The sequence below is a fragment of the Dama dama genome, chromosome 18 (assembly GCF_033118175.1).
Source record: "Dama dama isolate Ldn47 chromosome 18, ASM3311817v1, whole genome shotgun sequence".
NCBI lineage: Eukaryota > Metazoa > Chordata > Mammalia > Artiodactyla > Cervidae > Dama > Dama dama.
Window position 1 is genome coordinate 54,417,329 of NC_083698.1, and position 26,717 is coordinate 54,444,045.

Here is a 26,717-nt window from a genome sequence, read left to right on the forward strand (position 1 = left end):
TAAGTTTCTATAGGTAGGAATTTTGAACAAGTGTTTATCTCAATCAGAAAAATCAATAGAAAAGAAATTCAAATATATTATTTAATTAATGTGGTTGTAATAATACTAAAGATTTCTAAACCTAAGGAAAATGTGTATCCTATAAATCCTTTAAAATAATCTAGATCTCCATCCATCTGTTCTTTTTCCATTCTTTCCAGCTTTCCCTCCCTGTTTTCTCTTCATTTCCAACTTCCTCTTCAAAATTCATTCAATAAATATTTGTTGGGCTTTTTATATTTTAGGGTAAGTATTAGTTTATGTATCAAAGAGGTGAAAATGTGCAGTGTTTCAGAAATTTATTTGTTGCTACATCCATGGAGTGTGTTTCTGTTTGCGTTAGGGGTTGCTTATTGCAAGAGCTGGCTGGTCAGCTGGGCAACTGCAATTTGTGCCCTATTTAGCAACTGTCTCACAACTGCTGGCTCTAGGGCCACATGGTCTCAGCCATGATTCACACTGGTTAAATGTATGACTGACCTAGCTCTTGACACTCCTGAAAATAGGAACTAGACATTAGGGTTTATCCTGCAGAAAAATCAAACTTCTCTCTGACTGATTCTGCAAGTAAAAACAGCAGAAGCCACAGTAGTCAGCTTGGGCTCTGCCTTGCTGTGTTCTGACTCTGACTTCAAGTCCTGTTAGTGCATCTGCTTGGCAAGAGCTGGATTATGTGCCAAAGTCTAGCTGTCAGGGAGTATAGGAAGTGAGCTCTAGCTTTCTAGCTTAGCTTTCTTGTTTGGCATTCATTAAAGAATGCAGCTACATTTGGAGTTGAGGGACCCAGTGGAGTGGGTTGCCATTTCCTTCTCCAGGGATCTTCCCAATCCTGGGATTGAACCTGGGTCTCTTGCATCTGCTGCATTAGAGGATTCTTCACTGCTAGTGCCACCTGGGAAGCCTGCAAGAAGAAAAGGCTAAAAGAAATAGAAGAAAAAGACATAGAAGAAAAAACTAAAATGAAATGTTATAAAACATTGACAACAAACATCTCTGGGTTATTAAAATCACAGCACCTTCTCCTTCCTTTACTGTCTTGATTTCTGTCCTTATGCATGTTAATCTTCCACATTTTAAAAGAATTTTGCCCTTTTCCCCTGGTTTTACTGTATCTACCCTTCTTGCTAGAAGACCATAAGACTAACTGTTAGAATTGGTCATTTCCAGTGGCTACAAGAAGAATACTCCTAGTCTGAGAACTTCTCATTGATCTTGTGGGGATAGGAGCACATAGTGAACGGACTGACTGACCCTTTCAGTGCAACTGCCGTGTGAGTTGAAATGAGTCCGTCTAGATCATTCTCACTTTGCTACCTGGTTTGGATGCTTTGGGTTTCTCACTCCTAACTGAGCTTGGGCATTAATGGTAACCAAAGTGTATCATGTCATGGAGGAAACCAAGATGATTTTATGCTTTGTGGTTTTTCCTTGAGTGGGTCAGAATTTCTTTTATCTCTTTTGCTCTGCCACATGTTGAAGACTCTATATGGCAGATAATGGGAAAAGATACTTTGATTAATGCTTGAGAGTTACCTAAATAACTGGTGGAGTTAAAAATCTCTCCTCAACTGTGAGTGGTATCTTGGTCTTTGAGGGACAAGAGAATAGAGGGTAATAAGGTAATGCCTTATGGTGTAGTTTTTGCTGTATGTGCTCAGACGCTCAGTTATGTCCGACTCTGCGACCCTATGGACTGTAGCCCACCAGGCTCCTCTGTCCATGGGATTCTCCAGGCAAAAATGCTGGAGTGGATTGCTATGCCCTCCTCCAGGGGATCTTCCTGATCCAGGGACTAAACCCACATCTCTTGCATCTCCTGCTTTGGTAAGCTGGTTCTTTACCACTAGCGCCACCTGGGAAGCCCATGATGTCGGTTAGGGAAGATGAAATGGTAGTAGATGAAATGGCAGAAAGGAAACCACATTCAAGCTAGCTGGGTCTTCAAATCAAATGATTCTTTCTACAGTTTGAGACCCCTAGAGGGTGTAACAACAAGAAGCCAAATGGTTCTGTGTGTGCTCATCATTCAGTCAGACTCTTTGTGACCCCGTGGACTGTAGCCCTCCATGTTCCTCTGTCCATGACATTTCCCAGGCAAGAATACTGGAATGGGTTGCCATTTCCCTCTCTAAAATGGTCTGTACTCTGAATCAAATAGTAACTGGTTGATAGGCCAGGGAAAAAGGGTATACAGAGCTGAGGTAGGGTGTCTAAAGGGTCTGGGCTGCCTGGGGTGAAAAGCTTAGGGTTTTTATGGCTTGTGGGGACTAGTGAGTATGGGGGCGGGAAGTGTGTGGTGTGGAATGGTAAAGCAGTAATCCCAACACTGGCTAGTGCCTTTGCTTATCTTCAGTTTCCTAGTTCCTAAGATGAGTATGTCCAACATGGTTAAAGATTGTTGTTCAGTCACTAAGTTGTCTGAGTCTTTGCAACCCCATGGACTGCAGCACACCGGACTCCTCTGCCCTTCACTATCTCCTGGAGTTTGCTCAGATTTATGTGCTTTGAGTCAGTGATACTATCTCACCATCTTATCTTCTGCTGCCTGCTTCTCCTTTTGCCTTCAGTCTTTCCCAGCATCAGGGTCTTTTCCATCAGATAGAACTGGACAAGAGCATTTATGTATATCTTTTCTATAAATTCTTCATGATGACTCATGTTGTAGAAGGTTGAGTCTTTTTTTTTTTTTTTAACACATTGTTCACTTAATTAGGAGAATCAATTTGATGGATTTAATTACATTAATTTGTTTAATAAAAATATTTAGACACAATAGCTAGAACTTGTGAATGTTCCCAGTAATATAAGATAAAAAACCAAATGCAACATTTAGACAAAGCAAGTTAATTTAGTTGACACAATTCTGAGTTGTAAAAGCACAGACCAGCATCCGAAGGGAATGCATTTCGGATTTTTAATGTGGCAATTAAACATAGTTAGGGGGGCTATGTAAATTAGCATGTTTTAAACTGCATTTATGGTCATCTTAATCTGATATGGCTGACTTAATTTCATAGTCATTTGAGGATAGTTAATTCTACTTTATAGTTGCTTACCAGAAAATTATACTTCATGCTGTGTGGTGAGGTTTTGTAAATGAATCTAAAGAAAATGGTTACTGTTGAAAAAAAAGAAAAAAGAATTCTTTGTTTAAGTACCATCTAACATTGCTGCCTCAAAGGGATTGTTTCTTCATAGTATTTAAAAAAGATTTTAAGTGTGTTTTATATCTAGTCAGTTTTTGAGTAGAAAAACATAGATGTGTGCTTAGCAAAAAACTTAAGTACCACTTCGGGGCCAGTCTGTGTCCACATCTTCCTGAGGTATTAGTGATAAATCTCATGGCATAGATGAGCTTACAGAGATGAGTTGATAGTTTATGAAGTACTGTACCAGTTGAGAGTAATCTTCTGGTTTGTACATACATGCTTTCTAAGTCTTTCAAATAAGTTATCTGTTAAAATTTCAAATCTTTCTTTTTTTTTAAAGTAAAGATTTTTAACCCCAGCTAATAAAGATAACTAATTTACTCATAAATAGTATTACATGAGAGAGACCTGTAAATTTTCAATTCTGTGTTTAAAAAGTGAGCATTCTGGGTTTGATATCAAATATCAACATAAAGATGTTGAATTAATTATCATAAAAAGGAATCTGGGTCTATTTAGTTTATAGCTGATTATACTTTGTTTAATACATGGCTTTGTATATTTGTGTAGTGTGTCCAAGTTTCTAAATTCTGTGTTCAACCCCATGTGGCTTAATTATTGTCTTTGTGAGTTTGTTTTTCAGATAATCACTGTATATTCATGGAAACAAATAAGAAATTGTAAGGTTTTCTGACAGAATTCAGTATTTTCAGATGATCTAAAGACCTATTCACAGAAATATAACATAAAATACTATTAATTAAGCTTAAATACAAATCTTTGAAATATAAAGGAACATTAAAACAGATTACACTATGTGAAGGTGTTAGTCACTCAGGCCTGTCTGACTTTGCGACCCCATGGACTGTAGCCCACTAGGCTCCTCTGTCCATGCTCCAGGTAAAGATACTGGAGTGGGTAGCCATTCGCTTTTCCAGGGGATCTTCCTGACCCAGTAATATACTTTGGAAACTGGGATTCTCAAAATGTATTTGAGGGAATGCTGATGGATCCCTGAAATCCTCTTGGGGGGAGGGGTCTATGAGGTCAAAACAATTAGCATAATAATACTAAGAATTTGCTTTTTTAAAAAAACTCATTCTCACATCAATGTACAGGGCAATTTTGCTGAAACTATGAGAGACATCAGAACATTAAGAGATATGAGAATCCAGTTGTCTCCTGAGGTTCACAAAAATGTAAAGCAATGTCACTCTTTAAACTATTTTTGGGAAAATATTGTTAATTTTAAACAAAACATGTTATTTGTGTTAACATGTAATAAGTGGTATTATTTTCAAATGAATTAACAAAAGTTCTAGGTTGTCAAATTTAGTTTCTAATATGTTATAACTTCATGGATACAATCCATATAAAGAAATGACTTTGGGAGAACTTCTTAAAATGTTGTTGTTTACTGTTTAATTACTAAGTCATGTCTGACTCTTTTGAGACTCCATGGACTATAACTGCCAGGCTTCTCTGCCCATGGGATTTTTAAAATGTTAAGGGTTCCTAAATACAAAATGTTTGAGAACTATTGACGTAGACTGATTAAAACTAGCACCTGATTTGGAGGCTAGAAAGTAAATGTAGAGATTGGAACTTGTCTGATACCTGAATAACATTGAGTATGTTTATCAAATTTTGAGTCTCACTTTCCTTAGCTATAAAATCAGAATAATGTTTAATGTGTAAGATTAGAGACAATACATATGTACATTGTTCACTCTAATACTCTGTCCATATTAAATGCCTAACACTTTTTGAATAGGTGGCTGATTCAAGGGATAGTTATATTACAGATATCATTGGGGATATTTATATGTAAACAGCCTATAGTTTTCTTTTCTCTTATTCTATCTTGAAACTCATTCAAGAATAAGACTAAGAAAAAGATTGAGAAGATTATTAATTTTCTTTCCCAAGGTAAAGTAAACACATTTATAGATACAGATATGAGTCTATCTTACCCCAGCATTTTTGAGTTATTCATTCATCAAGTGTTAAGTTTCCCTATGCCATGTATTTTTATTTCTTTATTCTACATTTTCTTCTCTAACTGCATGTCCAGATTTTTGTCACCTCTACACTGTGCATATGCTTTTTTTGGTCTTGTTTTTAAATACTTCTCCCACAGCCTGCCAACCATTACAATTCACATAGGCATCGTCATGACTAAGGTGTTGGTGCTTGTGATTGCAAACAACTAGCTGATTGATTGCATTTATACCTTTTGCTCTTGGTGATATGGACACATTTGTTGTCTTAATGACAGACAGCCTGATAAAAAATGCTTCTTTAAAAAAATGACACAGGAAAAGAAATATTCCCAGTCAAGTGCCATGTTTAAATAAGTGAATGTCATTTCACTGAAAAGCTGCAGCCTAATCAGATTCAGGTTTATATTAATAAATCATATGAAATATTTTGAGGTACTCTGTAGCAGCTGTCTTGAAATACACAAGTCAGAACCTACCTAAAGGGAGGTTCATTGAATGTGTGGTACAATATGGATGAAACAGATGGACAGCATGTCTGCATTTACTCATTTCAAAAGGACAGGTTACAGCTTAATATCATTATGGAATAACTAGATAAAATGCTAAAATATAGTGAGCAAATGACTTTATTTTTGCAGTCTCATGTTACTCTAGCCACTCATTTAGCAATTTTTATCTGTGGTACCTGTTTAAAATCTATATGTGTCAAAAGTAACAGGTTTTTTTTTTTTTTTTGGTTAGAAATAGAAGCAGAATTTGTTGACAAAATGATCTTGGTGACTGATGAATTGCTCCCATTGTTAGTTATCTTCTTGTATTGGGGGTTATCTACAATGCAGTAGAAGAAAAGTAGATGCCACCCTTATTCATTTTAACTTAATGGGTTGGTATAGAACACAAGATAGCATTTTCCCCCAGCATACATGCAATAGTGAATTGAGTAAAAAATGTATTAAGTAAGCTTTTTAGTTTTATATCAAAATCAATACCAGACTGTTGTTGAAAATTTTAAGATTATGATTTCCTCATCAATTTATGTTATACTTTAATCTCTTACAGTGTAATAGTTGGCCATCTAATCTAATAATATTTAATGTAATGATTTGAAAATGCAGTCAATTTTTCACCTATCTCATCATCCTGAACAATTACAGTGTTCATCATTTTGTTGTAAGTCACTGTTACCTATGTGAGGAAATTAGTCTAGTGTGGAGACTCAAAATTAAAAACAGATCAAAGGTGTAAAAGGTGAAAATCTTCATATTGACTGTGAATAAACTGTTACATGTTTTGGATTATTTTTGGAGAAGTGTTAAATTCGTTTCCATTTACTATAAAATATTCTGCAGAGAGAAGGTAAAAGAGTAGTGTTCATGGTAAAGTGAAGCTGAAATCTCTCCTAATCAACTAGCCACTTCATATAGAATCTTCTGTTGTATGATTACTTATGGAGAATAATAGTAAAATTCAGATAATTAGTAGTCTTGACCCTCCTAATTGTGTGAGGAATATTGTCTTTTAGTAATGTATTGATAATCTGCTATGTACTTCTAGACACTGGGAATGCTAGTGACCTTGCCCTCAAGAGTTCATTGCCTAATAATTTATAATATTAACAGTTCATGACTTCCCAGATGGTGCTAGTGGTAAGGAACCTGACTGCCAATGCAGGAGATATAAGAGAAACAGGTTCGATTTCTGGGTTGGGAAAATCCCTTGGAGGAGGGTATGGCAACCAACTCCAGCCTGGAAAAGCCCACAGACAGAGGAGCCTGGTGGGCTATAGTACACAGGGTCACAAAGAGTCAAACATGCCTCAGGCGACTTAGCATGCACAGTAAGTACAAAATAGTAGTAAGTCCAACAATATATCTATATATGCAAATTTACTGATATGGAATATATTTTATTACTTTAACAATTGATATCAGGATTTCCTGTTATGAAGGAAATATCTTTGAGTAAATAACATCATCAGTTCGCATGGAGTAGATGAGAACTATGACACTGGAGGGCAATTAGGTGCAGAAACTTTTCTGCATTAGGGAAGAAGGAGCATTCATTTTGATTTGGACAGGGAGCACGTTCTGTGTGACAGGCGGAGAGGAGGGAGAGGCCCAGGACTGGATTTGGGAGTGTGTAAGAGTCTGGCCTTGCCTGGGGAAAGACCCACATGTTTCCCTGGTCTGCCTCTCCCTCTGTTTCCCTGAGAGGCGGTTTGGCGCTTCTCTCTCCTTAAGTCAAGGTCCCCCCCTCTGCTCCCCTCACCGGCACCACGTGGCCACCCTTCTAGATACGTTGTTAGTTAAAGCTTGTTGTAGAGGGTTATTGGTTAATGTTTTGTCACCTGTGTAAGACATATGGCGCTATGGAAGCCAAGACAAATTTATTTGCTTTACTAAAGTTAAGTGAGAAAAGCTGATCTTTAACTTTAGAAATTTAAAAAGGAAGACACCTTGTTGTGAATGAACTGGCTGCATTTGTTGACTTCCTGCTCAAAACTCTTTTTAAACTATTTTGTTCTCTTATGTACTTTCTATCCCACTTGCCTGTACAACTCCTGGAGGGTGGGAATAACATTTCCTGAGGCTTGGTTACCATCCCAGTACCTCGCATAGCTGCTGCCCAACATAGGTGCTCATTCATATTTTTAACCTAACATTGTTCTCAATATTAGCAGTTAATCTTTTTTTCCCCTTAAATATTAGAGAAAACTAGAATGGAGATAGTCATTCTCTGTCTGATTCTGGTAATTAGGGCTCTAGGAGGCTCTTCTGTTTTGATAATGTGGTTGTAGCTCAAAAATCATTCTTTTCCTTATGGTTTACTGCTAAACTTGCAGGAAAACTGAATCTGGGGGTGAGGGGGGAAAGCCTCTGGTGTGTTCAGCATGGAAGACCAAGGTTATAAACTATTAACTAGTACACACCGAAATCAGTCTACTTTGGAAGAAAATAAATGAAAGGATTTTTGATGAAGAAAAGATTTCTTTGCTAGTTTAGATTAATTCTAGGCAGGTCTTTAGGAATTTATTCAAAAAGTTGGCTTAAAGCTTAACATTCAGAAAACTAAGATCATGGCATCTGGTCCCATCACTTCATGGGAAATAGACAGGGAAACAGTGGAAACAGTGTCAGACTTTATTTTTTGGGGCTCCAAAATCACTGCAGATGGTGATTGCAGCCATGAAATTAAAAGACGCTTACTCCTTGGAAGGAAAGTTATGACCAACCTAGACAGCATATTAAAAAGCAGAGACACTACTTTGCCAACAAAGGTCTGTTTAGTCAAGGCTCTGGTTTTTCCAGTGGTCATGTATGGATGTGAGAGTTGGACTGTGAAGAAAGCTGAGCACCGAAAAATTGATGCTTTTGAATTGTGGTGTTGGAGAAGACTCTTGAGAGAGTCCCTTGGACTGCAAGGAGATCCAACCAGTTCATCCTAAAGGAGATCAGTCCTGGGTGTTCACTGGAAGGACTGATGCTGAAGCTGAAACTCCAGTACTTTGGCCACCTCATGCGAAGAATTGACTCATTGGAAAAGAACCTGATGCTGGGAGGGATTAGGGGCAGGAGGAGAAGGGGACAACAGAGGATGAGATGGCTGGATGACATCATCGACTCGATGGACATGAGTTTGAGTAAACTCCGGGAGTTTGTGATGGACAGGGAGGCCTGGCGTGCTGCGATTCATGGGGTTGCAAAGAGTTGGACACAACTGAGCAACTGAACTGAACTGAACTGATACATAAAAAGGACAGAAAAATAAATATTCCTTTCTTTCAGATATCACAACCATTAGAAGGTAAGTCAGCCAGTAAGTAGATGGCAGAAACTCAGTTTCTACAAGGAGGACAACTAGGGCCAATGATGCATAGTTTAATGCTAATTTCATAGTTTCTAAAGACTATCCCAGAATTCTAGTTCTGTTAATGATACTAATGATGTCATTCGGGCATATGGAAAAAAAATGTATGGACATAATGGCCTTTTTGTAAGGCAGATTCACATGAACTATTTGCTATTATTAGAAAAAGATTTTATAAACATTCTGTATTTTACTTATGAAAAAAATCTACTTTGACTTCTAACATGGAGAAGTGTGGGACTGCAGTATAATTAGATGAATCAATAACTTGCTCCTTTTTTTACATAAAAAGAGCATCTGCTATGTTTTAGAGAATGACTAGGAATTTAGCACTGAAGGAAACATGATCTAGTTTGAAAATAAACATGCAACTATTTTATCATAATAAATGCTTTAATAGGATTTTTAGATCAAATGTTGTATAAGAGAAAAAGTTCTATTTATGAGAAGAAAGTAGTGGGGGGATATCACAGGCAACAAATGAATTGGCCTCAGAAAGTTAAGTTTATCATAGGAATGCCTTCCCTTGTCATTCTCACTCCATTACCTTCAAATATTATTCTAAAGCTTTGCTGGCATTCTCAAGTTCAGCTTCCTACTCTCCCCACCACCCTCTGCTCCCATGGAATTGATCTAATTATTATAAAATATGAAACTGGAAAAAAGCTTCCTCAGTCTCTTACTATAAACATATCTACCTCTGTTTCTATACATTAAAAATATTTGAAGTACAATTGATTTACAATATTAGTTTCAGATGTACAGCATAATGATTCAATATTTTTATAGGTTAGGTTCCATTTATAATTTTTTAATAAAATGTTGGCTATATTCCCTGTGCTATATAATACATTCTTGTAGCAGTTTTATTTTAAGGGTAGAGGATTAAGAGATACAAACTACTACCTTGCCACTTCTGCCTTACCTCTTGCTACCACGGGTTTGTTCTCTGTATTCGTGAGTCTATTTCTGTTTTGTTATTCATTCACTTGTTTTATTTTTTAGATTCCACATACAAGTGATAGCATAGAGTATTTGTCTTTCTCTGCCTTATTTCACTAAGGATAATACCCTTCAGGCTCATCAATGGTGTTGGAAATGGCAGAATATCTTTTTTTTAAATGGCTGAGTGATATTCTGTGGTATATATATATATCATGTCTTCTTTATCCATTCATCTGTTGATGGACACTTAAGTTGCTTCTGTACCTTGGCTATTATAAAAAATGCTGCTATGAACATTGTAGTGCATGTATATTTTTAAACTAATGTTTTCATTTTCTTCAGATACATGCCCAGGACTGGAATTGCTGGTTAATACAGTATTCCTATTTTTAGATTTTTTGAGGAACCTCCATAATGCTGTCCATCATGCTTCACCAGTTTACATTCCCACCAACAGTATAAGCGGAATCCCTTTTTTGTGGCCTCACAAACATTTATTTGTGTCCTTTTTCATGATGACCATTCTGACAGCTTCCCTGGTGGCCCAGATGGTAAAGAATCTGCCTGCAATTGGGAATTTCGATCCCTGGATTGGGAAGATCCCTTTGAGAAGGGAGTGGCTACCCACTCCAGTATTTTTGCCTGGAGAATCCATGCAAACAGGAGTCTGATAGACTATATAGTACATGGGGTCGCAAAGAGTTGGACGTGACTGAGTGACCAACACTTTTCACTTTCATTCTGACGGATGTGAGATTATATTTCATTATGATTTTGATTTGCATTTCTCTGATTAGTGATGTTAAGCATTTTTTTCATGGACCTATTGGCTATCTCCATTTTTTCTTAGGAAAAATGTCTATTCAGTTCTTCTGCCCTTTCTCTAAGCAAATTTTTTTTTATGTTGAATTGTATGAGCTATTTATTTTGAATATTAATATGTTACTGGTTTTATCTTTTGAAACATTTTCTCCTATCCTATAGGTCGTCTTCATGTTTTGAACTCATATATCTTGTTCCAACTCCTTGTGACGTTATCTAGTTTAGACTTTGGCGCAGAGTTCATTTGGACCGTTGGGAGAGTTACTTTACTGCTCTCAGTCTCCAGTATGGCTTTCTTTCTATCCATCCACACATATCAATCATTAGAGTTAAATGTAAAGTTACTTTAGTAAATGTATAATTCTATCACTTAAAATATCCAGTGGTCTTGTAACTATGGTAAGTTCAGACTTCTTCCTGAGATATTGGACAACTCCATCCTCAACTTTGCATGGCTTAGCCCGTTTTTTTTTTTTTTTTCCCAATTACTTGGAGAAGAGTTGTTACACTGAACACATAGGTGGCTCAAGTCAGTTTATATAAAAAATAACATAATTAGGATTTAACAGTTGCTCAGAAACTTCTCTTACCCCTTCTCTTACCTCCTCTGCTCAGATCTTGCCAGAAGCTTGTAAGTAATCTGGACAGGGGTCAGGCTTTGCAGTCAGCCATGTATTCAATTCCTGTGCTTGTCTCTAACTATACAGCCTCTAGCAGGAATTTCTATTTCTGTAGTCCTCAATATCTTCATTCTAAGATGGTGCTTATAATTCTTCCCTTATTAGGATTTGATGGCATAAGACATGCCAAACACTTAGTATATATGTTGGCTTTTAATGTTAGGTTAGTGCACTTGGCTTTGATTGTTGAGATATAGTGATAGCAATATACTGAGAAGATAGTGGTTAGATCATTAAAGTGACTCAACACCATGCCCTACAATCAAGGTTACAGTTGAATAAGCGACTGCAGTTTAATCTGAAGATAAGGAAAATGAGCATATGCACTGAGCAAATGAACAAAAAGTTCATTCAGGTTTTTCCGTAAGATGTTGCAGATGGACTTTTGGCCCACCCAATAATAGCTTTCTCCAAATGTTTGTAGGAATGTAGAAGACAATTTTGATTTATTCTGTTGGCTCTAGGGATTATAGATTATTTATACTGAATGGGTATAAATAGTTGAGGTAGATTTTCAGTTAATATAAAGAATTCTATAACAGAGCTGCCTTAAAAAAAAATCTACCCAATGTAGCAGGTGTTCCAATGGAGGCCAGGGTTGTCAAATGGGACATTAGTGCTTTGACTAGACATTCAGACCTGTTAACTATTACCCAGAACTGCCACCAGGTAATCCTCCTGGTGCCTCTCATCTCTGTTGTTCAGTGAGTCAATTCAGTTTTTTGCACAGCATACAATTTTTCAGCATTTCCCATCAGGGCCATTTACAGATCATAGTTTCTGTGGTAACCAATGCCTATAATAAGTTGCAGTTGTCAAATAATCAAACACCATGTATTACTTCTCCTTCTGTAGTTGCTTGCTGGCTTTTATATTCCCCTGAAGTGTTAAATCTGGCCTTTAGGAATCAACATTCTGTAAACCCCAGGAGATGGTCTAACATCGTCTGTGACATGGGTCTTATTGCAAACAGCTGCTTATTGCCGAGTGGTGGGAGAAAATTATACCTCAGGTGACCAATGTAAAATGAACCTGAGTGCATCCAGCTCTCATGAAGCACAGTGGAAACATTTTCCTCTGAGTAGATCTACTTGGCATTTTTATCCGACCTCACATTAGTAATATTACACATTCAGCAATATTAGACTGGCCTAGGAGTTATAAAAGAATTGGTTGACTCATAAAATTTGGATTGCATTCTAGGTCATCCTGTATGAAATTTCCAATTTTCATGCTGAATATTTCTGTACAGGGAAAATGCTAGGGAAAAAACCTTATGTGAAATGTGAAATAATCAGGGTTTATCTTTGCTCCTCTGTCTATCCCCATTAGTATTATTCCTGTTTATAGTCGTGTGTTTCTGGGACGCAAATGTTGTTGTTTTGCCTCATTTTTGTTTTTTCTCCAAAGCCTTATCACAAGATGGCTTCCTAATGCCACCACCCTTAAGTGGCACTTCACTTTCAGAACTTTCTGGATTTGTTTCTCTTACCAAAACTGTCAAGCATTTTATTTTCCATTTCCCCATGATCATATGTCATCCTTTCTGAGGTAATAGCTATCTACTTATATTGACTGAATCATATCAACCCTTGCCTTATCTCAGGTAACTTATGCAATAACAGTAGTAGTCAGAACAGAAGGCATTTATCTAGCTTAACTGATGGATGTCAGACTGAAGGTGAATTTTAGAGAAAACAGGGAACCTGTGCTCACATAAAAGTAGACTGCATATGTTCTGCCCATGTATAGCTTCCCTTCTTTTCTTTTTACCTTAAAACACCTGAAGAAAATAGTCAGTTGCTGTGTACCAAGGCATGCCTCTGTACATGAGAATGTGCTGAATACAAAAAAGGAAAGCATGATAATAGAGGATAGCAGGAATGCAAGCTGAGGGGACAATTTAGATGCCATGTTCAGGGAAAATGTCTCTGAAGAGAAGTAACATTGAAGCTGAAGGAAGTAAAGGAACCAGCTTTACAACACATGAAGGGAACAGTGTGTTAGGCAGAGAGAACAGCATATGCAAAGGCTCTGAGGCAGGACAAAGCTTGATATAATGCAAGATGTGGAAGGTGGCCAGTATGTCTGGAATTTTGTTTGGGCATAGTTGGATGAAATGAATTTGGAGATATTGTTAAGGGCTCGTTATTTAATAGGGCAGTGGGGGCGTTATTGAGGGAGATTAAGTAGAGAAACAGTTAAATTTATAGTTTGATAAAGGTTTTCTGACTGCTCGGTGACAAATAACTTGGATGGTGGCAAAAATGGGAAAATATACCTGAAAGCCCAATAGAAAAGCTGGATTATCTGTGAGGAAAGAAGAAAAGAAATAGGGAACAGTGGATAGATTGCAATATCTCTTTTTAGGTAGGTGCAGACTTTTGGATTGGATTAGGTATGATGGCGGGTTTTCTGGTTTTATCAGTGAGTGGATAGTTACACCACAGGATGAAATGGTGAATGTTCCCCAGTTTACAGTAGCAGGAGTTAAAGTTTGAAGAGGAAAAGTAATTTGGTCATGGTCACCTACTCTTCTACTCTACTTTTTCAAATTTAAGCAAATGCCCAAACTAGGAAGTTATTTGGGTGGGAAATATATTCTTATTCTGGGTAGTGTTCCAAGAACCCAGTACCGATATTATATCAATAGCTGGCATTTATATCATTCACTCATACAACAGATAATGAATTTTCTAGTTGTCATTGGGCACAGTGCAGTGGCAGAGAAATGGTCCCTGTCTTGCTGATGGTGAGGAAGGTAGGCGACCAAGTGCTATAACCCACCATGAGACGGCTGGAGAGGTGAAGCACTGGTATGTGGGGAGCCAAGAAGGTCTTCTCCTTGAAGATCTTTCCTTCTTGCAAGTGAATATTGAAGACTGAGCAGAAGTTAGGATGAAAGATCAGGAAATAGTGTTCTAGGCAGAAGTGACAGCTCATGTTTAGAGATGAGAATCCAAAAAGTTCAGAAAACCTGAAATTAGAGCCATGTGGTTGCAAAACTAAGTCCAGATGGAGTAAGGCTGCACAAGTAACCAGGGTGTGTAACCCAAAGAGTCCTTTGCAGGAACTAATATGTGATCCTCTGGTAGAAGGGAAAGCATTTATGACTTTTTGAAGGGGCGTGACTTGATAAAATTATCATTTTAGGAAGACCATTGTAACTGTAGTGTGGAGAATGGATTAGAACAGGCTACAGCTACACAATAAATATTTGTTGGTAATATTCTATAAATGTCTAGTGTGTATAATAGGCAGTTGCAAGGATTTTCAGCTTGGTTGGGTTTAACTGATGGAAGATAATTTGCAGCCACAAGGGAGTGGCAGAAACAGAGCAGCCTTGATGAGTTTCATTGCTGTTTTATTCTGTTATTTGAATTTTTAGGTGATTTGATTTTAGTGTACCCATACATAAGTTTTTTTTTTTTTTTTTAGTTTGCTTGTGTTTTGCACTTTTGTTCTAGAAGGTTATTGAAATAGATTTTAAGAAATAATGTTCCTTTTTAAGAAATTTATATATATATATATATTTCTATTTAAGAATGGTATATTTACTGATACAAACATTCTTATTAACCTAGCTAGAATTATAGTAAAAGTTGACATATTAAAAATACTTAGATACAATGCTCAGTAAAAAAGGAATATAAAATTTAATTTTTGTTATACCATATATGTATAATTATAATAGCATTTTAAGATCTATGATAGAGTACTTTAAATATCAATTTATTATGAATGTAATTTTGTGTATGCCTTTTATTATTTACATGCAATAAACAAAAATATGTCATATTTTAATATATTTTCAAAATTATCCTAACTGATAATTTCTATTCTTTGAATTAAATCATAGAGAAGTCTTGTAGGTCATGTCCCTCCCAAATACAAATTCTTGCTTCTTTACAATCCAGCATCAAGTTTCTCTTTTAATACTGCTTTTTAAAATATTTTGGTTGTTTAAAGTTCCTTCTTAATTATTGACCTAATCTCTTTGTTTGAAAAATCTGCCTCTTTGGTTCCAGTTCTGTCCTCTGTGATTTTAAGGAAATGCTTAAATATTTCATATGTTATCAAGACTTACTCATGAGGATTTATACTGGAGTGTTAACCCGGGAGAAGATTTACTTTACAGTACAACGAAATAGTTACTGAAAGCAAGGTTCCCTTCTGTGTTTGCGTGTTCAGATGTGTTTATACTGGAATGAAAATTTCATTTGGTGTGTGTTTATCTATACTTTTCCAATTCAGGGGAGCCTGGCGGACTACAGTCCGTGGGTTCACAAAGAGTAGGATGTGAAGGAGGATTAAGAACTCATACTTTGCAGTTACTAATTGCAGTTTATGTCTTCCTTCTACCCTTCTCATGTTTTCTGCATATTTTCTAATTTCTTTCCACTAGAGTAAAAGTGACAAGTTTCTCCAACAGTGTCTTATATATATTGGGTGAGCCAAAAAGTTTGTTTGGGTTTTCCCATACATCTCTATAAAAACCTGAACAACCATTTTGGTCAACCCAACAGTAAGCTCACATAAATATTTGTTAAATAAATTAAAATGATTTAATATTTTTCAAAAAAAAAATCTCCAGAAGATCTGAGATTTGTTTGACTATTAGAATTACCACTGAGGGGTTAAATTGTATTAAAAGTCACATGCTTAGTTAGTAGAAAGTCATGATAGAAGCTGATGACTCTGATAACTATTGCTAGGGTGAATTCATTAACACCAGGATGCAATCTTAGGAAAATTCTACTGTATGATTAATGTTTGAAGTGATGATCTTAAGTCAAAGCATTAATATAACAGGCAAGCAGAAATGAGTATGCATTGTAAGAGTACTGCTTGGTGAACTTTTGCAAGGTGGTTGCCAGGTAACCACCACACAGATGAATGCAGAGAATGTCATCTTCCTCAGGCTCCCTTCTGGTCACTAATACCCAAATGATTATTAGCTCCATAGATTAGTTTTGCCTGTTTTTAAAGGTGTATGTAAATTGAACTATGTAATACATACTCTTTTGTGTCTGACTTCTTTCACTCAACAGTATGTCAATGACTTCATCCCCACTATGTGTAGAGAAAGTTCATTCTTACTGCTATAAAGTGTTTCTCTGTAAGATTACTGGACAGTTTATATTTCAGCTCTACTGTTAATAGACATTTGGGTTGTTACCGATTTTTTGGAAACTACAGATATAGCTTAAATTTTCTTATATATATATATATATATGAATGTCTCTTGGCTTTTGATCTAAGAATAGAATTGCTTGGGACATAGGGTATATGTATGTCTAGCTCTCAAAGATATAGCTAAGGATTATTCTAAAGCGATTGTATTACATTTTATGTATTAGAATATGGTGAACATTAGGGATATGTTTTGATAAAATAGGAATCATAATGGCAGAAAATACTCAGTTTTAAAATTTAAGAAATGTAGATAGTATGTAATTTAAAAAAACAATTAAAATAATGTTTTTTATACTCTTTTGTTCCAGCTTTTTAATTTGATACAGAGAGAACTTGATAAATATATTATTTTGCAATAATAACCTTAATGTACAAAGAGGTCTTTAACAGGATTTAAAAAATTTAATGTCTAGGGCACATATTAAATTAACAGAGATGTACTTGATCCCTAGTACTAATAATTTTTCCTGTGTATTTTATAAAAAGTGAGTCTTGGAATTGAAATCAGAAAAAGACAAATTTGCAGATTTCAGTTCATGTGATGTCCAATAAATTTTTCTTTCTGTTTCTTTCCCTCTACTAGAGTTTCTTGGTTATGTTTAACATGAACTGTCTACAGTATTCTGTATACAGAGTGGTAGGATCAGTGATCAATGTATGCTCTTTGGCAATTATAATTGCTTTTTAATCCCAAATTAGCACTTTGGAGTGTATACACAGGTCTTATCAATCATTTTAAAACAGGCATCCTTATCTTAATACGATTATTGAATGCTATTTCAGGTTCACTTAGATTAAGTGTAGAGTTAGGAAAGTATTTTGATGTATTGCAAACACTGATGACTCAATTTTCACCAAATTCCTTTACTCTGCAAGTGTAGGATCCAGAAGAAAAAGCTGAAGTTTTTAAATGACATGGATGAAAATATCACTAACTTTCATATCTTTGTTTCATGTTTTGTTAGACTGAAGGGCTTTTATCTAGCAGAGAGCAGTAGTATAATATTGTTACCCCTCTTTACTTGTGGTTCTTTCAATCATCATTTGACTGGATAAACCCTTTACTGAGTCTTAGTTTCATTATTAAATCAGGGTTTGGGAGTTAGCCGGCTCCTCCTTAAGCTGATTTCTGGGTACAGGCTCTATATATTTATGTAGGGTATTAGATTTATATTTAATAAAGTGTTGCTTAGAGAGGCCTCTCTGGTTTTCTCTCTTCTTTACAAGTGAAAGGAAATGTTTCAGGGAGAGAATAACTGTCCTCCCCCTTGCAGATCTTCATAACCGGTGCTAAATAAATCAGGGAAGAGAGAGATCTGCTGAATCATGGCATTGAACTTGATGTTTCAAGCATTGTAATTTCTGATGAATGGTGTCTCAGGAGGCTTCTGTAAAATGATGCATCCTGACATCCAGTGACCTTTTAAACTAATATTTCTATTATGTAATTCAGTTGCTTCTGTTTCCTGGAGGTAATAGCATTAGTTTGTACTGAGGTAGATAATGATTTTGTTAGCAATTTCCTTTGTGGTAAGTGTTTTTGCTGTAATGTAGTTTGAAGGAAGAATTGTTTGTACAAATAAAATCTAGAGGAACTCACCTACTAGTAGTGCGCTGTGATGCAGAAAAAGGTGGGCCATGACTTCTGGGACAGTATTCTCGACACTCCGGGTAAATACAGTTACATTGGCTCAATTTTGGGGAAAGATTGTTGCCAACTACTAATTTTTAAAAATCATATAACACACACAATGCTAATGACAAAGTAATGGGGCTCTGAAATCAAACCTATTGCTAATTCTCTCATTGATGAGTAAGCAGTGTTACAAACTTGAATTTCTTTATTTATAGAACAAGAGTAATAATACTTCACAAGAGTGCACAGTAAGTGTTAAGTGAAGTGTTAACCAGAAGCATACCTTATAGTACCTGACATGCATTGGCATTTAATATATATTATTGATAACAGTTTTTCTTTCCTTCATGGGTGCTGTAAGGTCCTAAATGAGTCTAATTTATCAAAGATGATTAAGATGTGCTTACTCACTTTTTACTGTTTTGTTTTTAATATATTTTGATTCATGTTATATCTATTAACTTTTTACCAGCAATTGACTATTTGGAATACCTGCTCCCCTTTGTTATGCCTGATAACAATTTACTGTAGGTAGAATGAGGAGGATGGGTTAGACAGTTGAATTCTTACTCTCATATTTTTATTTAAAATGTTTACAGTCATAGCAGAACAAGGATGTGGTTAAACGGAAGAACAGGTGTTTTCTTGCACAGTTCGCTTCTGTTCTTAGTCATGCATAACTGCCACACATCTCTCCTATTCTAAGCTGATGTCATTGTGGCCCACAGGTCCTCATCTCTGCCACTGTGCGTTTGATTGTAAAACCTTCTCCTCTACCTTAGTTGAGGCTTACCTCCTCCATGAGGTGCTTTTACTGTGCTTCCGCTCTTGACTTCTTCCATTTTCTCACCTCGTTCTATGTCTCCTACTTGCCACTTGGCTTTGCCATTTCTCTGATCATAACTTGGTCACACTAGGTTTGACTAATTTGAGATCAGATTGGTTCTTTCTGCTGAATAGTTGATTCATTTCTATTCATCTGTTTATCTGTCCATCTATCTATCCATCTATCTGAAGAGTTTATTTAAGATCTTCATTTAGATAGTGCAGAATATGTGCTAGGAGGTATGGAAAACAGGAATAAATTAATAATAGAGGATGATTATACTAGTTACTTTTATTGTTCATGCATTCATGCTCAGTGGCTGAGTCCTTTCCAACTCTTTGCGACCCCATAACCCGCCAGGCTCTTCTGTCTGTGGGATTTTCCAGGCAAGAATACTGGAGTGGGTATTAGCTATTCCTAAATAGTTGTTTTGTATCTTTAAATAACATCGAAAGATTGACAAATCAATGTTTATTTATATTTCTAAGTTAAAATGAACTATTTAATATCTTGTATTTCTCTTTATGATCCCTTGCTTAAAAAGAACCCGTTTCACTTGACTGACAGCTGCTGATCCTTGTTGCATTATTTATCACTTTAATCCTAATATAAAAATCTTAACTGAATAAAGAAAGTACTGCAGAATTTCTGAAGCCTGAATATCCAAACTTAAATAATACTGGAGCGGGTAACCCTTTCTCTTCTCCAGGGGATCTTCCCAACCTAGGGATCGAGCCCAGGTCTCTAGCATTGCAGGTGGATTCTTTACCAGCTGAGCCACAAGAGAAGCAATAAGCATGTAGGCTTACTTTTAAATAACTTCACGAAAATTTAAAGATGGAGTTGAAGCAAGATTGGAACAATGAAAATTAAACATCTGTGATACTTGCTGATCTGTTTTTGGCACCATTCTCAGTTATTTGGTCTGACTCATCAGATATAGTATCTGCAGGGCCACTTTACCATATCCACTATAAATGACATAAAAACATGAAGAAATCTACTTTTGAGAAAGACAGCTTTATCAATTGCACAAACATGAATTTGCTTTATACATTAATAAAATTAGTTTAATGTATGGATCTGTTAAAAACTTTTAAATAAATATCATTTTTCCCCCCATAGGGTAAGTGATAAAATAGCTTTCATTGGACGAGAGTGAGAAATTATGTAGTCAGACAGGTGGAACCAAATAAGAATGTGTAGATATTAAAAAAAAACACTAATTAGAAATTGTGGACATGAAAAATGTTGTCACTAAAAGTAAAATACCATTATAGATAGGATAAACTTTTTAGACAATTTACTGTTAGAATTTTTGAACTGGAAGATATTATTGTGGAATCCATACCAAAATCAAAGATAGATTACACAAATAGGCAAGTACAAAGGAAAGTATAAAAACACTGAGACTAAAGAATGTGTTGAAAAGTGTCATTATAACTAAATGTATCTGAAATGTTCTAATCACACAGTATCTCCATTTTGTAATTTACTGTGGTCTTTTAAAAAAAAACTTAGGAAGTTATAAAAGTATGCATGAAACCATTCTTGACATAAAAATTCAAACATTGGGTAAGAATATATTGAATTAAAAACTACAAGTACCTCTTTCCTCTTTTTACTTGCGTACAGTTCCTTTCCCATAGGAAACCATTATCCATTTGCTGTGTATTATTCCAGACCTTTATTCCTTTATTTATATGAAAATTTACAAGTGTGATTGTTTAGAATAAAAGCAAGTTAGATATGGAAATTAAATGGTAGGTAGATCTTTAATTTTGGTGGGCATTGGCTGTGTTGCCCTCTAGTAAAGTTGTTTAATTTTACATTCTCACCAACATCTTAAGAGAATGATTCTCCATATTCTCACTAATAACAGATATTACACAATTCTTCAATTTGTAATCTCTTGGCAAGAGTATCTTGATTTTATTTATATTTCTTAAATTATTTGTGATGTTGGACATTTTTTAAATTTGTTTTTGTGTTAGTTGATATTGATAAATCTCTACCTGTTTTTACTTGAGTTGTTCTATATAATAAATGTTAATCTTTATCTGCTACATCTGCTCTAAATGTTTTCTTCCTGTCCATTTGCCATTTAGTTTGGTGTTTTTCTACTCTGTAGACATTTTGCCTTTCTTGCTGTCCATTGGGTTTTTAGAACTCCCCAGGGTTATATCACAATTTAGATACTTATTTATCCTTAAAATTGTTCTTATATAAGAATGTGTATCATTTTATCAAATGTTTTAAATATTTAAGATATCCATTAAAAAGAGAAGGTAAGGGAAGCTAAAATACTGCTCTAGTTTTCTCCTTTTTTTTGTTAAGAAGGCCATTCTTGTCTCCCTTACTTCTTGTACAAGTGTTAAAAGCTTAAATACCAGAAAAGCATTAGTAACTGTGAATCTCTGCTGAGCTCATAGGAGCTGGCTGTTAACCTGTTCCTGCCACAGGGTGAAAGGCCAAGGAAAGCTGCTTGTCAGAGGTCTGTATGGGATGATTAAAAATACAAGAGAGATGTGACTGGAGACAGAATAGGTGTGTCTCAAAATTTGGTTTCCGTAGGAACCTGACCCATTTTGCCTGAAACTGACCTACATTTTCTTCTGTTTTTCTGTATATTAAGAGATGATGAAAAAGAGGGAATGGAATAAATAAAAATGAAGCAAAATGGAGTAAGTAAATGAAGTATGAAAAATCAGACCTGTCTAGTAGTCTGGTGTCTCTGACACTAGGCCATATATTAGTACCTCCAGGGAGTTCAATTCCCAGGAACTCTTTTGCCTTATTGGGACCAAATAGAACAATGAGAACCTGCAACATAGCTGGGCAATGTCTTTCTTTAGATGCACATGTATGAATCACCATGTTATATAAAATTTTATTTCAAACACCTTTATGAGCTGATATTTTAATACATATATATCACATGAGTCTTTAAAAGTGCAAAACCTTTTCTGACTGAGTCAGAGCTGGAACAGAAAAAGAGAGAGATGGAGAGTGTTAGAGACTTGGGCTGCCATTTCTGTCCCTGAAGATAATTCATTTGTTTTTGTACTTTGAGTTTCATTGAAAGGGATGTTTAAGGCTATGAGTTTTCCTTTGACCAGTCCTGTAAAAATATCTGATATGTAGGGTTTTCATGATCATTTTTAAAAGACAGTTTTTTGTTTGTATTTGCCTGTTTATCCAAAAATGGCTTAAAATTTTTTTTAAATGTCCAGTTAGGAGAGGCCTTCCACAAATCTGCTTAGATGATTTCTAGTTTTGTTTCACTGAAACAAGAGTGGTATTTGTATCTATTTTATAGAACTTACTGATACTTTCCTTGTGACATAATACATGATTCATTTTGTGATGTTTCATATAGAGAAAGGTTTATTTTCCATTTTCCAGATGTAAAATTTAATATACATAGAATCTTTATTACTAATTATATTTTCAGGATTAAATTTTTTTTTAATTTTTAGTCTACCTCATCTATCAGCAATATGTTAAAGTCTCCTACTGGTTTTGCCCCAGCTATGCCTTTGGCCTCTCTGAGTTCTTTATTTTTGTTTAAGTAGTCACATTTGTAATTTTGCCTTTATTCTCAACTTAAAATTTTAACTTTTTCATGTCTGGTTTGTCAACTTTTAGTAGTATACCTGCCTGTTTCCTATGCAACAAGCTTATTCTACTTTATTCTTTCCCTTTCTTTCTTATCCCATTGTTTTATCAGCATTCTTTCTACTTTGTGAGAGCATTCATTATATAGTATATTGTGTATATCATGTAGCATATTATTTCCTGTGTTTAACCTGTCTTTGTGTCTTATGTCTACAAATAAATATGTAAATGCACACTTAACTTTTGACTTAACTTCCCCAGTATTTGCTTAGTTGGGTGAAGTTCATCTTCTCATAGATTTCTCAAGGCCTTATGGACATGGAATTCCTTGAACTATTACATGTTTAAAACAGTTTTTTCTGTAGGTTTGATACTCAAAGGTAGATTAGCTGGATGTAAATCTTTAGGGTCAACTTTATTTCCTGGAATTTTGTGAAAATGACATCAGTATTTTGCTTTGAGTTTTGTATTTAATAAGCTTTGCTAGTTTCTCTTTTTTTTTCTTTGTACATTATTATTAGTAATTTTTTTTTGGCCTGGAAGCCCTGAGAATTTTTTCCTTTTAATATTTACTAGTTTTACTAGGGCTTGATCATTGAAAGTCTTTTTTGCTTGATGCCAAGTGGTGCTTTTCAGTGTATAGATTTAGGTCTTCCATAATGAATACCTTATTTAAGTAGTATTTCAAATATTATTTCTATTCCATTAAAATATTCCTTAGAAATTTGATTTCTATGTAAATTGAATTTCCTTTTGCCTGTCTTCTATTTCAACCACTTTGTCTGTGACCCTTTGTATTTTTGTGTCAGTTTCATTTTATTCACTTGGTTGTTTCTCTGTTATTTTTGTACTATCTCTCGTTATATTTTCATTGAAATCTTTTTGCTTAGTATTTTGTAATTTAGTGTCCACTGTGGTATGATTAGCTATTGTTCTATTTTTTCTGAGTTCAATCAATTTTTATTTCTTTTTCTGATCATGCATTTGCTCTTATTTTTAAATTTATTTTTCATCTACCTAATGTCAGTTTGAGGGTATTTAACCTTTGAGTGTTACATTACAGTTTCCCTTTGTTTTGAAAAATTTTGGGAGTGGGGTAGAATTTTCATTGGATGAATTGTTTGGGTTATCATTCTCAATTTTATTTTTATAGGAGTTTTTTGTTGTCTGTTTGTTTTTTCAGTGTGTTGGGTGGTTATAATGTTCCTAGTTGAAGTGCACTCTATTCTATCACTGCAGGCGAAGTATTGGTTCTTTACTGGATGGCATGGCTTAGGAATAGTCATGTTTCCTTTGATTTTAAATTTTCTTTTGTCTTATGGGATGCTATATTTCCTTTTGTTTTTTTACTTCTCTGTGTATAATTTCCAAAGAAACTCTCTTCTCTCTCCAACATGAAAGCTTGCTGAGACTGCCTTGTCATCTCCAATGTATCTTTTCCAGTCCCTTCTCTATTTCAGTGCTCATATCAAACTGTTGATTTTTCACTATTTTTACATATCGGATTGACTTTCTAGAAGTGGTTGTAAATCACGTTCAGATCTGCCATCAGTCCCCTCTTCTTTCTCTATAAATTCTCTTGAACTACTCTTGGTCTCTGTGAAAGCTAGTGGCAAGAGCTCCAGTGAAGCATGCTCTAATTTAATGTTTACATTTTTACTTGCAAGTAATTTAAAGTTGAAAAATTTCTGTTTTCCAGCTATGCTGAGTCATCAGTTTCTATCATTTAATTTGTTGCTCCTGATTGTTTGTTTTTGTTTGCTTTTTCTAGGGTATGTTGAGACTTTGAGATTTACACCACTCCCTTTGTTTTGGCTACCCAGAATCTTCTGTATCCATTGATTTCAGACAACATCCTGTAGCAACTTAGAGTTTTAAAATTTTGCTTAGTATGAAATTCAAATGTTGAATATATAACAGTTTTCCAAAAGAAGAGAAGATATTTTAAATAATTAAATTTATATATGGTAAGTTTTATCAGGCATGTAGTCTGAGCAGGTTAGAAAAAAGTGGATTCTGAGGTCTTATCAAGGTCTTACTAATATAAAAATCAATGGCTTTTTCTCTCTCTCTTATTAATGTTTAGAGTCTCTAAAGTGTTTTGTGAGACTAAATAATAAAACAATGATTTTCTTTTGAAGTGTGATGCATCATTCACTGCTGATTCTTATTGCTAAAATTATCTGAGACAACTATGTATGTTTAGCAAGTCCAAGGACATGTTGAGATTTCATGTGGAATAGTTACGTGGGAATATGCTGAAGCAATTACTCTGCTGTTTAATGACAAGTAATTATCCACATCACTTCCCAAGCTATACATCTCTCTCTCTTGCCCTTCAGCATTATGAACATCTCACCCATTGGTGTGCACATTTATTGTGCACGGTATCCATCTGTTACCTACTCTAAGACGTAACACACCTCTAATTAACGTAGCTAAATCTTGCTTCACCGGGGCTTGTAAATCTGAAGCATTACTTATTCTGATGACCAATATTTTTGTATTATTTAGACTTTGTAATGCTTTAAGAATCTGTGGGCTCTGAAATAAGTTTTCTACCAATAATGAAGCAAGAAAGGACAATACTTTTTCTACTGGGGAAAACTGAATTATCTTGTAAATGCATTTCTAATTATCATTTGTGAGCTTCTTTTCTTTTTAAGCTCTCATGGTTTTGATTGTACCATGTCATAATTGGTGTAATATAGTTTAAAATTTTCAGATATTACATCAGTTTTTGAAGTATCTTTAGTATTCTTTGTAACCTGCAGCTGAATTGAAAAGAACTCCAGTTGTATTGACAATTTTCAAAATAACTTTTAAGAGCTTATAGGAGAATATTCTGAGAGAGCTTTCATTGGTGCTCTTTTTAAAACTAATACACATTTTCTGAGTAAGATTGGATCATTGTACTTTCATTAGTTCTAATATGACTGAGAGGTCATGAAGTGGCTACCACAGTTATCTTTTATATTCTCCAGCTCAGCAATGAAAAGATGGAAAAATATGAGCAGTTATTGTGCTTCATAGTGCTTTGTTCCTTTATTTATTTCCATATAGTATATATTTACTATATTTACCTCTCCTCTCCAAACAGGTGATCATATATGCAGTTAAATCCCTCTTCACACTGAGATCAGGAGGTTTTTCATATATAGACACCTGGAGAGTTCAGAATTTTTCATATTACACACTCTTTGTGTTTCTGCTTCCATTTCAGACATCAAGGCAATTTGTGGTTCTCTCCTTCTACCTCTGCATTTATCTTGTGTAAACCAGAGGATTTTATGATAGCATTTAAGTTATCAAGATACTGTCGGACTGCTTTCTAGCTTCTAACTTACCTCTGAAAATAGTTTAAGATTTTATTTTTTTATTCAGAAACAGTGCATTGATGAACTAAGTTTTCCCATATGTGTTTCAGTTCAGTTCAGTTGCTCAGTCGTGTCCGACTCTTTGCAAACCCATGAACTGCAGCACGCCAGGCCTCCCTGTCCATCACCAACTCCCAGAGTTTACCCAAACTCATGTCCATCGAGTCGGTAATGCCATCCAACCATCTCGTCCTCTGTCGTCCCCTTCTCCTCCTGCTCTCAATCTTTCCCAGCATCAGGGTCTTTTCCAATGAGTCAATTCTTCGCATGAGGTAGCCAAAGTATTGGAGTTTCAGCTTCAGCATCAGTCCTTCCAATGAACACCCAGGACTGATCTCCTTTAGGATGGACTGGTTGGATCTCCTTGCAGTCCAAGGGACTCTCAAGAGTCTTCTCCAACACCACAGTTCAAAAATATCAATTCTTCGGCGCTCAGCTTTCTTTATAGTCCAACTCTCACATCCATACATGACCACTGGAAAAACCTTAGCTTTGACTAGACGGACCTTTGTGGCAAAGTAATGTCTCTGCTTTTTAATATGCTGTCTAGGTTGGTCAT

The 26,717-nt window shown here is 35.4% G+C and overlaps 2 protein-coding genes across 2 annotated transcripts in view; both read left to right on the forward strand.

Annotated features, from left to right (window-relative positions):
* The window catches only part of IMMP2L (inner mitochondrial membrane peptidase subunit 2), a 914,520-nt gene that overhangs the window by 197,208 nt on the left and 690,595 nt on the right, over positions 1-26,717 (forward strand). The window lies entirely within an intron of this gene.
* Positions 24,558-26,717, forward strand: part of LOC133072271 (protein ILRUN-like) — a 32,153-nt gene continuing 29,993 nt past the window's right edge. The window contains exon 1 of the mRNA XM_061165350.1: positions 24,558-24,748. The gene's annotated coding sequence lies outside the window, so the exon portion shown is untranslated. The remainder of the gene's footprint in view (positions 24,749-26,717) is intronic.